Source organism: Podarcis bocagei (genome assembly GCF_964188305.1).
Source record: "Podarcis bocagei genome assembly, chromosome: 8".
Lineage (NCBI taxonomy): Eukaryota > Metazoa > Chordata > Lepidosauria > Squamata > Lacertidae > Podarcis > Podarcis bocagei.
Window position 1 is genome coordinate 90957431 of NC_138133.1, and position 10156 is coordinate 90967586.

Here is a 10156-nt window from a genome sequence, read left to right on the forward strand (position 1 = left end):
TATTCCAAAGAAAGAAAGGGTTTCATATGTTAAAGATGCATTTGCTTAATTCTGCATGTCAGCAGTTTTACTATGGACATTGCTTACAATGTATGTAATGGCTTACTGGGGAGGGGGGCTATAGCTCTGTGGTACAGCATTTGCCTTGCATGGATAAGATATCTGGTTTGATTCTGGGGTCTCCAGCCCAGGTAGGTATTGGGCAATCCCAGGTGGAAACTCTGAAGTAACAACAACAACAACAATTTATACCCCACCCATCTGGCTGGGTTTCCCTAGCCACTCTGGGCGGCTCCCAACAGAAATAATAATAATAATAATAATAATAATAATAATAATAATAATAATAATGTGATAAAACAGCAGACAAACAGGGCTGCCTTCAGATGTCTTCTAAAAGTCAGATAGTTATTTATTGCCTTGACATCTGACAGGAGGGCGTTCCCAGGGCGGGCGCCACCACCAAGAAGGCCCTCTGCCTGGTTCCCTGTAACCTCACTTCTCGCAGCGAGGGAACCACCAGAAAGCCCTCAGAGCTGAACCTCAGTGCCCTGGCTGGACAATGGGGGTGGAGATGCTCCTTCAGGTATACTGGGCCAAGGCTGTTTAGGGCTTTAAAGGTCAGCACTAACACTTTGAATTGTGATCAGAAATGTACTGGGAGCCAATGTAGGTCTTTCAAGACCGGTGTTATGTGGTCTCGGCGGCCGCTCCCAGTCACCAGTCTAGCTGCCGCATTCTGGATTAATTGCAGTTTCTGGGTCACCTACAAAGGCAGCCTCACGTAGAGCGCATTGCAGTAGTCCAAACATGCAGAGCATGCACCACTCTGGCAAGACAGTCTGCGGACAGGGAGGGTCTCAGCCTGCGTACCAGATGGAGCTGATAAACAGCTGCCCTGGACACAGAATTAACCTGAGTTGCAGCCAGTCAGTGTATACCCTGTACAAAACTGAGCTAGGCAGAGTTGTGTTCTATGACTCTATTAGAAGGGACTCCGAGGGCATCTCCTTGCAATGCAGGGGTCTCATCCAGGTCACATATGACAGATGGCCATCCCACCTCTGCTTGAGAAACCTCCAAGGAAGGAGCCCACCACCTCTCAAGGGAGACGATTCCACTCTGGGAACAGCTCATACTGTCAGAAAGTTCTTCCTGATGTTTAGATGGATGGAGGGGAGGTTGTAGCCTCTACCTGCCCCTCTGAAAGTGGGGTATCCCTTTAAAGGGATCTAGGGCAGGTGCTTTTGTCTGGATGCCAAGGCAGGGGCTAGGGCCACAGCACCCCCCAGATGCAATCCAGCAGGGGGGGTACTCCTTGATGTAGGTCAAAAACTCCCCCACTTCCAAAATTTAAGTTCTTCCAGCAGGTGGGCCAGAAGTAGTTGATTCTCCCCAATGCCTTTGCCCATCCTCTTACATCTGTAGCCAATAAAAGTTGTGGCCTGATTTGACCCAAACACTAGTCTCATGTCTAATTACTCATGGGATTTTGGTGGTCTGTAGGGTGGGTGGGGGCCCTTCATGGATCACTGCCTTGCCATGGCGAATGGGCTTGAATAACTCAGAGAAGCTATGAGCTATGCCATGCAGGGCCACCCAAGATGGACAGGTCATAATGGAGAGTTTTGACCAAACGTGATCCACCTAGAGCAGGAACCGGCAAGGCACTCCAGTATCCCTGCCAAGAAAACTCCATGGACAAAGACAACAGGCATATAAAAGTTATGACGCTGGAAGATGAGCCCCTCAGGTCGGAAGGTGTCCAACATGCTACTGGGGAAGAGCGGAGGACAAGTACAAGTAGATCCAGAGCTGATGAAGCGGCTGGGCCAAAGCCGAAAGGACGCTCAGTTGCGGATATGCCTGGAAGCGAAAGGAAAGTACAATGCTGTAAAGAAAAATATTGCATAGGAACCTGGAATGTAAGAACCATGAACCTGGGTAAGTTGGATGTGGTCAAAAATGAGGTGGCAAGAAAGACGGAGGGCACAAGGAGAAGGGGACGACAGAGGACGAGATGGTTGGATAGTGTTCTCCAAGCTACCAGCATGAGCTTGACCAAACTGCGGAAGGCAGTGGAGGACAGAAGTTCCTGGCGTGCTCTGGTCCAGGGGGTCACGAAGAGTCGGACATGACTAAACAACAACAACGGGGGGGGGGATGCCTGGACCTTCCAGAAGCGTCTTCAAAGACTATTTTCCAAAATATTTTTTTGCATTCCCACCACATATGGAAATATGAACCCATTCATCCTTTCCAAGAATGAAACGTGAATTGTTGAATTTGAAAATGAAATTTAATTTCAATTCTTAAAACGTTCATGGTTTAGAACGGTTGAAAGTCTCCTGGTTGATTTGTTAAAAAATCAAGTGTCATAGCTATTGTCAACTATCAGATATTATCAGTGTTATATCACTGCATATTAACTGTCAAGCATAACAGACTTACTGTATGTCAAATATTGTCAAATATCAAGCCCCACTGTCTATCAGCTATCGCACAATGTCAAATACTAAATATTGTAGCATGTCAGCTATAAAATACTGTCAGATACTAAATGCAATTACATCAGCTGTCCATTAATACTTTCAAATGTCAAATAATACTAAATATATCGTGTTGAAATCATACTGCATTGGATGAAATAATATGCATGTTAAATATCAAATATTTGACATTGTTTGATGAGAACAATTTTGGGAGAGGAAATGAGAGGGATCCGCCCCCAACCTCAGCTCTATGCACAGAACAATAATCCTGACATCACTTGGAAAGTCTGGTCAGGAATGTACATTTGTGTAATTAAAATTGCGTAATTAATTGTGTAATCTGGGAGATATGAGGAAGGCTCATTCCATCAGCTTTGGTGAATACCAGCTCCATCTGGCATCTCCTATTCCGGAACAGTGCCTATAGCAGGTGGTTATTATAAAAACAACTGTTTAGGCACTGGTGCATGAGTTTGTGTTTTTCCTCTTTCCTCCCTGTCTCCTTTCCTTTGCATGTTGTGCTTTTTATTTTTAACATAATCCCGCAGGCAGGGATGGTCCTGTTTTAATGGATTGTACATAAGCAACAGAAGTCTGACCGCTGAAGAATGGATGCTCCCATGGAGACTCCCATGGACTGCAAGAAGATCAAACTTCTCCATTCTGAAGGAAATCAGCCCTGAGTGCTCACTGGAAGGACAGATCCTGAAGCTGAGGCTACAAGACTTTGGCCACCTCAGGAGAAGAGAAGACTCCCTGGAAAAGACTCTGATGTTGGGAAAGATGGAGGGCACAAGGAGAAGGGGATGGCAGAGGACGAGATGGTGGGACAGTGTTCTCAAAGCTACCAGCATGAGTCTGACCAAACTGCGGGAGGCAGTGGAAGACAGGAGTGCCTGGCGTGCTCTGGTCCAGGGGGTCACGAAGAGGCGGACACGACTAAACAACAACAACAACATAAGCCACTCTGGGAGCCTTTTTGGCAGAAGAACAGGGCACAAATGCTCCAAATAAACAAATTGCACCTAACATTTCCAAAAGAGAGAAACAGATTCAGGACCATTCAGCGAAGCGTTAAGGCATAAAGTGAAGGCAGTGTAAATGCCAAACGACAAAAGAGGATTAAATGGCATGGATTTCAAAGGGACTTGTCCCCCTAGAGTGTGCACATAAGATTGCAGCAGCCTTAAATATAAGTGCGCTGAAAAATGCAGCCACTTAATATTTTGCATGGGGCCTTTGGGGATAGAAAGTGGTGACTTTGAAGTCCTCATTCGGATATCCAGTTGATGAATCCCGTGAAATGGCTCGTAACTGGAACCTTCACTGGTGGGACACGACAGCCTGCCCTTCGAGGGACTGCTGTGTCACCCCTTCCAGTGCACCTGGTCAGCCCCCTGACCACCTGGCCATGCCTGTGTCAGCATCCCTTGCGGTTGACCTGAGTCTCTCCTTCTCAGCACTTGACGCAGCAGAAGGTCCCGTGGGCCCTTGATTTCCCTGAAGAAGGACAACTGTGGTTCCCCCTCTGGGCACCGAACGTATCCCAGGTGTGATCTCCTTCACTGAAAGGACAAAGGGATGGCTTCTCAGCACTGACCAGTGCCCAGAAAAAGCATGGCAAGCACATCTTCCCCTTTGTTCTTTGGCAAGGCTGGTTGCGCTGCTCGACCTTCCCAGGGGCAGCTTTCATCAGTGGCTATTAGACCTCACGACTCTCTGCTTCCTTCAGGTTTAGGAGACCCAGTCAATTTCAGTTTCTCTCCTCCTTTTTCCACCCTCAAGCTCAGTTCTCCACACCAGTTTGCATGAAAATTCATCAGCACATTAGTGTGAACTTATCCTGGAGGTGGAATCTCCTTTCTTGGAACGCAGATCCATTGGATCGGGTCTTACAGAGCAGGAGAAAACAAGATTGCTCCATCTTGGAGGCAGGGTGTGTGGCTCTCATCCTGCCATTTTAAGAGAACAGGGAAGGCATTCACGGAGGATTCTGGCACCTCTTTTTGTAGAAATATAGCACTGAAAAGAAGGACTTCACACTTATTTCACCCCACTTTTTCCAGGCACAGGTCTGCCCTTAAAGATGTCGTGCCTTAGTGGTCCCTCTCCCCTACTGAGCTTTCCCCACAAAAACCTGCTCTTTAGTGCTCAATTGGAGCAAATGTCAATTTGGGTTCTCCATGGACTGGCCTTTGCTCCAATTGAGGTTTAAAGAGTGGGGTTTTGTGGGGAAATCCACAGACGGAGCAAAAAGTGGGGGGTGCTCAGATACAGAGCTTAAAAGCACAGACCGTGCCTGGAAAGAGCAGAGGAAAGTTAGGTGTGGATAAGCTCTGTATACCTGAAGGAGCGTCTCCACCCTCATCGTTCTGCCCGGACACTGAGGTCCAGGTCTGAGGGCCTTTTGGCGGTTCCCTCACTGCAAGAAGTGAGGTTACAGGGAACCAGGCAGAGGGCCTTCTTGGTGGTGGCGCCCGCCCTGTGGAACGCCCTCCCAGCAGATGTCAAGGAGATAAACAACGATCTGGCCTTTAGAAGACATCCGAAGGCAGCCCTGTAAAAGGAGGTTCTTAATGTTGGAGGTTTTAAACACCGACAACTGGGAAACACTGGCCTGCGAGTGCTCCAGTTGGAGAACAGCCTTTAGCAAAGGTATCACAGACTTTGAAGACACTCGAACTCAGGACGAAAGGGAGAAACCAGCTAAGAGGAAGGCACGCTTGGCAAATCCACACCGTGATCAACTCCCGCCCAGAAACCTATGTGGAAGGACGTGTGGATCCAGAACTTACAGACTCACTGTTAAGATCGTGTTCATGGAAGACAATCTTACTTGGCCACGAGGGATTGCCAAAGAAGAAGAAGAAGAATTTGTGGGAAGCTGAGGCAACCCAGTCAGATGGGCGGAATATAAACAATAAAGTATTGTTACTATTAATTCTGTAGATGAAGGAAAGTGGTGCTCATTGGCATTACAGTGGTACCTCAGGTTAAGTACTTAATTTGTTCCGGAGGTCCATACTTAACCTGAAACTGTTCTTAACCTGAAGCACCGCTTTAGCTAATGGGGCCTCCTAATGCTGCCGCGCCACCGGAGCCCAATTTGCGTCCTGAAGCAAAGTTCTTAACCTGAAGCACTATTTCTGGGTTAGCGGAATCTGTAACCTGAAGCGTATGTAACCTGAGATACCACTGTAATGTATTTAATGTCTTTTTAATCTCTGTTGGAAGCTGCCCAGAGTGGCTGGGGAAACCCAGCCAGATGGGCGGGGTACAAATAAATTATTATTATTATTATTATTATTATTATTATTATTATTATTATTATTATTATTCATACCAGCCTCAGCCCAGCCCTGCCTGCCCTCCAAAATGCCAGCTGGCTTTGAAATCAGGAGATGCTCACCTGTTCTGTTTGGCTCGCCTTTCCCCACACGATGCTCCTACGTATTTGCGATTTCAGGGAGGAGATGAGGAGGAACGCTCCTTTCTCACATTCGTCTATAAAAGCCATTCATAATTCATAGGACTCTTTTCACACAAACACACACACACAGCCACACTTCCTTCTCCATCCCGGCTGGATTCCTAAGCGCCGCAAAAGATCTCGTTAATATTCCGACAGCTCCAACCGCTGCAATGAACGAAGGATGCGCTTTCAAGGGGACTTAATAATAATAATTGGGCCCCGGTTCCACCATCGGCGACCTTGTGGGAGGGTGGGGTGGGGTGCAATGAAAGCTAAGCAAAGGAGAAGAGAGGACCCCCCCCCTCTTTTTTTTTGAAAGGGAAGCAAAGGGAGAAAGCAATCTGTCAATAGAGGATCAAACCAAGAGTGGCCCTGGAAAGTGCAGTCGAGAGGCAACGAGAGACGTTCAGGAGGCATTGTGGGAAACGGGAGGGTCGATGCCGCAGAGATGAAGGAGAAACAACAGTTCCAGAGGCTGGAGAAGACTGAAAGAAGAACACAGGCTGGCCAAATCCTGTGGCGAAAACTCTTGCAACTTTCCCCCTTTATTCTCTTTGACAAGAATGACTCTCTCTGTCTCTCTCTCTATTGCTTGTTCAAATCCTTCCCTTTCACAGGAGCAGGAACTTGTTGTACGGTGACAAACCACATCTGGGGGCTCTGGGGACAGGAGGCCTGGTGGGGTGAGGGTGGTGGGTTTAGCGCCCATGTAGTTTTTAAGTTTTAAAAGGACACAGGCGGCGCTGTGGGTTAAACCACAGAGCCTAGGACTTGCCGAGCAGAAGGTCGGTGGTTCGAATCCCCGCGACGGGGCGAGTTCCCGTTGCTCGGTCCCTGCTCCTGCCAACCTAGCAGTTCGAAAGCACGTCAAAGTGCAAGTAGATAAATAGGTACCACTCCGGCGGGTAGGTAAACGGCATTTCTGTGCACTGCTCTGGTTCGCCAGAAGCGGCTTAGTCCTGCTGGCCACATGACCCGGAAGCTGTACGCCGGCTCCCTCGGCCAATAAAGTGAGATGAGCGCCACAACCCCAGAGTCAGTCACGACTGGACCTAATGGTCAGGGGTCCCTTTACCTTTTACCTTAACATGGGGATTAGCAGCTAATAAAAGTTGGGGTCTTCTTTTGTTCGGGGCTTCCATCTTGTGGCAGGTGGGAGTCCTGTCGCGAGACAGTCTTCAGTAAAGACCAAGCCTACTGGCTGCTGTTTTGCTCTGGTATTCCTGGCTGTGGTCCTTATTTTTTGTCCAAATGAGCCCTCAGATTTCTCCGTGAACATGCAGAAGGTTCTATGCTGGCGTCTCCAGGAAAGACTGGGGAAAGCCCCCTGGCTGCAACCCTGGAGAGGTGCTGCCTGTCAGTGTGGGAGGCAGTCTCAGCATAAGGCAGCTTCCTACGTTTCTATGGGGCAGCCAGGCAGCTGCAGGAGGATTCGCAGAGCCCTCGGTGACACTTCGAAGCCTGCTCTGTCTACCCACCTCATTCTCTCTCTTGCTGCCTCTTCTTGACGGAACCCAAAACTGGCAGTGCCTCCTGAGTTTGCAGAATCAAGAGGATCCAGCCTCCCCCCCCCCCAGGGCTCTTCAACATCTCTTGGGGGAAGGGGATACACAGATGTGATTAACTAACTTAACCAGCCAGCTCTCGGCCTGGCAGAGACTGGGTCTCACTCCGTGCTCATCTCCCGAGGTGGCGCTCTGCTGAGACAGCAGCTTTCCCAGCAGCTCCATGAACCGAGGGGGAGATATTGCCAGCCGCAGGTCAGGAATTCTAGCCATTCAGCTGGAATTGGGGAGGGGGAGAAGGAGGGGCAGTGGGACAGAGGCTCCCAGAAAAAGCCCGAAGGCCTTTTGAGAGGCTGGCTTGGCTCAGCCGCGTGGAGGAAATACTCACGCTTGCCCGGTGCAAAGCATAGGATGCAGGCCCTTGACATAATCAGGCCAGGGCTCCTCGTGATCTGCTGGAATACTTAGAATCACAGAATTGTAGAGGTGGAAAGGGACCCTCAGAGGTCATCTAGCCCAACCCGCTGTAATGGAGGAGTCGCAGCTGAAGAATCCCTGACAGATGGCCATCCCAACTCTGTTGGAAAACCTCCAGCGAAGGAGAGCCAAGGGCGTCGGTTTCACTGCAGAACAGAAAGCACTTCCTAGTGGTTACTCAGAATCTCCTTTCTTGCGATTTGAGTCCATCGGTTCGGGTCCTGCCCTCTGGAGCAGCAGCAAGCAAGAAGAGGAGGAGGAGGAAGAGGAGGAGTTTGGATTTGATATCCCGCTTTATCACTACCCTAAGGAGTCTCAAAGGGACGCAGGTGGCGCTGTGGTCTAACCACAGAGCCTAGGGCTTGCCAATCAGAAGTTCGGCGGTTCGAATCCCCATGACAGGGTGAACTCCCGTTGCTCGGTCCCTGTTCCTGCCAACCTAGCAGTTCGAAAGCACGTCAAGGTACAAGTAGATAAATAGGTACCGCTCCGGCGGGAAGGTAAACGGCGTTTCCGTGCGCTGCTCTGGTTCGCCAGAAGCGGCTTAGTCATGCAGGCCACAAGACCCGGAAGCTGTATGCCGGCTCCCTCGGCCAGTAAAGCGAGATGAGCGCCACAACCCCAGAGTCGGCCACAAGTGGACCTAATGGTCAGGGGTCCCTTTACCTTATGGGAGAGAGTTTCATCGTTTTAACTATGTGCTGTGTGAAGAAGCCTGAATTATTTGGGCCCAGCAGTCTGCAAATCCCGAATGGGCAGAGGGCGAGAAGAGAGGCTGTGGGGAAGCTGAGGGTGGCCGTTGCCCCCCTTTTCAGTACTGTATCCTCTCCCTTACTGCCTCTCAGCTTTTCTAGCCCTTACCAACAGGTAATGTGCCCTTCCCCTTCATGGATCACTGCTTCTTGGTAGAAAAGCAATGACAAACCTAGACAGCATCTTAAAAAGCAGAGACATCACCTTGCCAACAAAAGTCCGTGTAGTTCAAGCCATGGTTTTCCCAGTAGTGATGTATGGAAGTGAGAGCTGGACCATAAAGAAGGCTGATTGCTGAAGAATGGATGCTTTTAAATTCTGGTGCAGGAGGAGACTCTTGAGAGTCCCATGGACTGCAAGAAGATCAAACCTCTCCATTCTGAAGGAAATCAGCCCTGAGTGCTCACTGGAAGGACAGATCCTGAAGCTGAGGCTCCAAGACTTTGGCCACCTCATGAGAAGAGAAGACACCCTGGAAAAGACCCTGGTGTTGGGAAAGATGGATGGCACAAGGCGAAGGGGACGACAGAGGACAAGATGGTGGGACAGTGTTCTTGAAGCTACCAGCATGAGTTTGACCAAACTGCGGGAGGCAGTGGAAGACAGGAGGGCCTGGCGTGCTCTGGTCCAGGGGGTCACGAAGAGTCGGACATGACTAAACGACTAAAGAACAACAATGTGCCCTTCCGTGCCATCTTGTTGCACTTTCCACCCGAAAGTGATTTGCACTGATTTGCAGCTGCGGTTTCTGGGGGACTGGCAAAGAACTCTGTGTGAGTGTGCAGGTACGGGCGAGAGATTGAGATCACCCCTTTCCCCTCCCAATTCCCCACCCCCACCCCAAAATATGTGCCTTTTGCAAATGCCTGCCCTGCGGCGTTACTGCCACCGACTGAAAATGCACCTGCCGCGGACCTTTCCACGGCACGTTTTGGCTCCCCTGCTGTGTTTTCTTTCCAATAAGAAGAAAGAACTGTCAGCATTAAGCAAATCAGAGCCGCGTCTCGCCTCCCCCGAGTCGTATGTCACACATGAATATCTGAGAGTTTATATGGATTTTCCCCCCTTGCCAATCTCTCCCGCTCCCTCTGTGCGCTCCTACTTATGTCCTCTCACTATTTCTCGACAAAAGAAAAGTTTAATGCGCTTGCAAAAGGAGGAGAGAAATATCCATAAAACTCCAATTTAAACTCCTTGGCTCTGCCTTTAAACTTCCTTCGTTCCTTTACTTCCCTCTAATAGGAAGAGGGTTTGATGGCGTCCCTTTTCTTTCTCTCTCTCTCTTTTTACTGGCTGCCTAAGAAAGAGAAATATAAGAAGGGAAGGAAGGAGAGCGAAGCGCTTTTGAATCTGGCTGGGAGGGGGGGAAGGAACTTGGGGAGGCTGCAGCCCAATGCAAAGAGCTCTGATTTAAGTTGGCAAGAAAAGTCCTCATGGATCAGGGCCAAAGCCTTCCC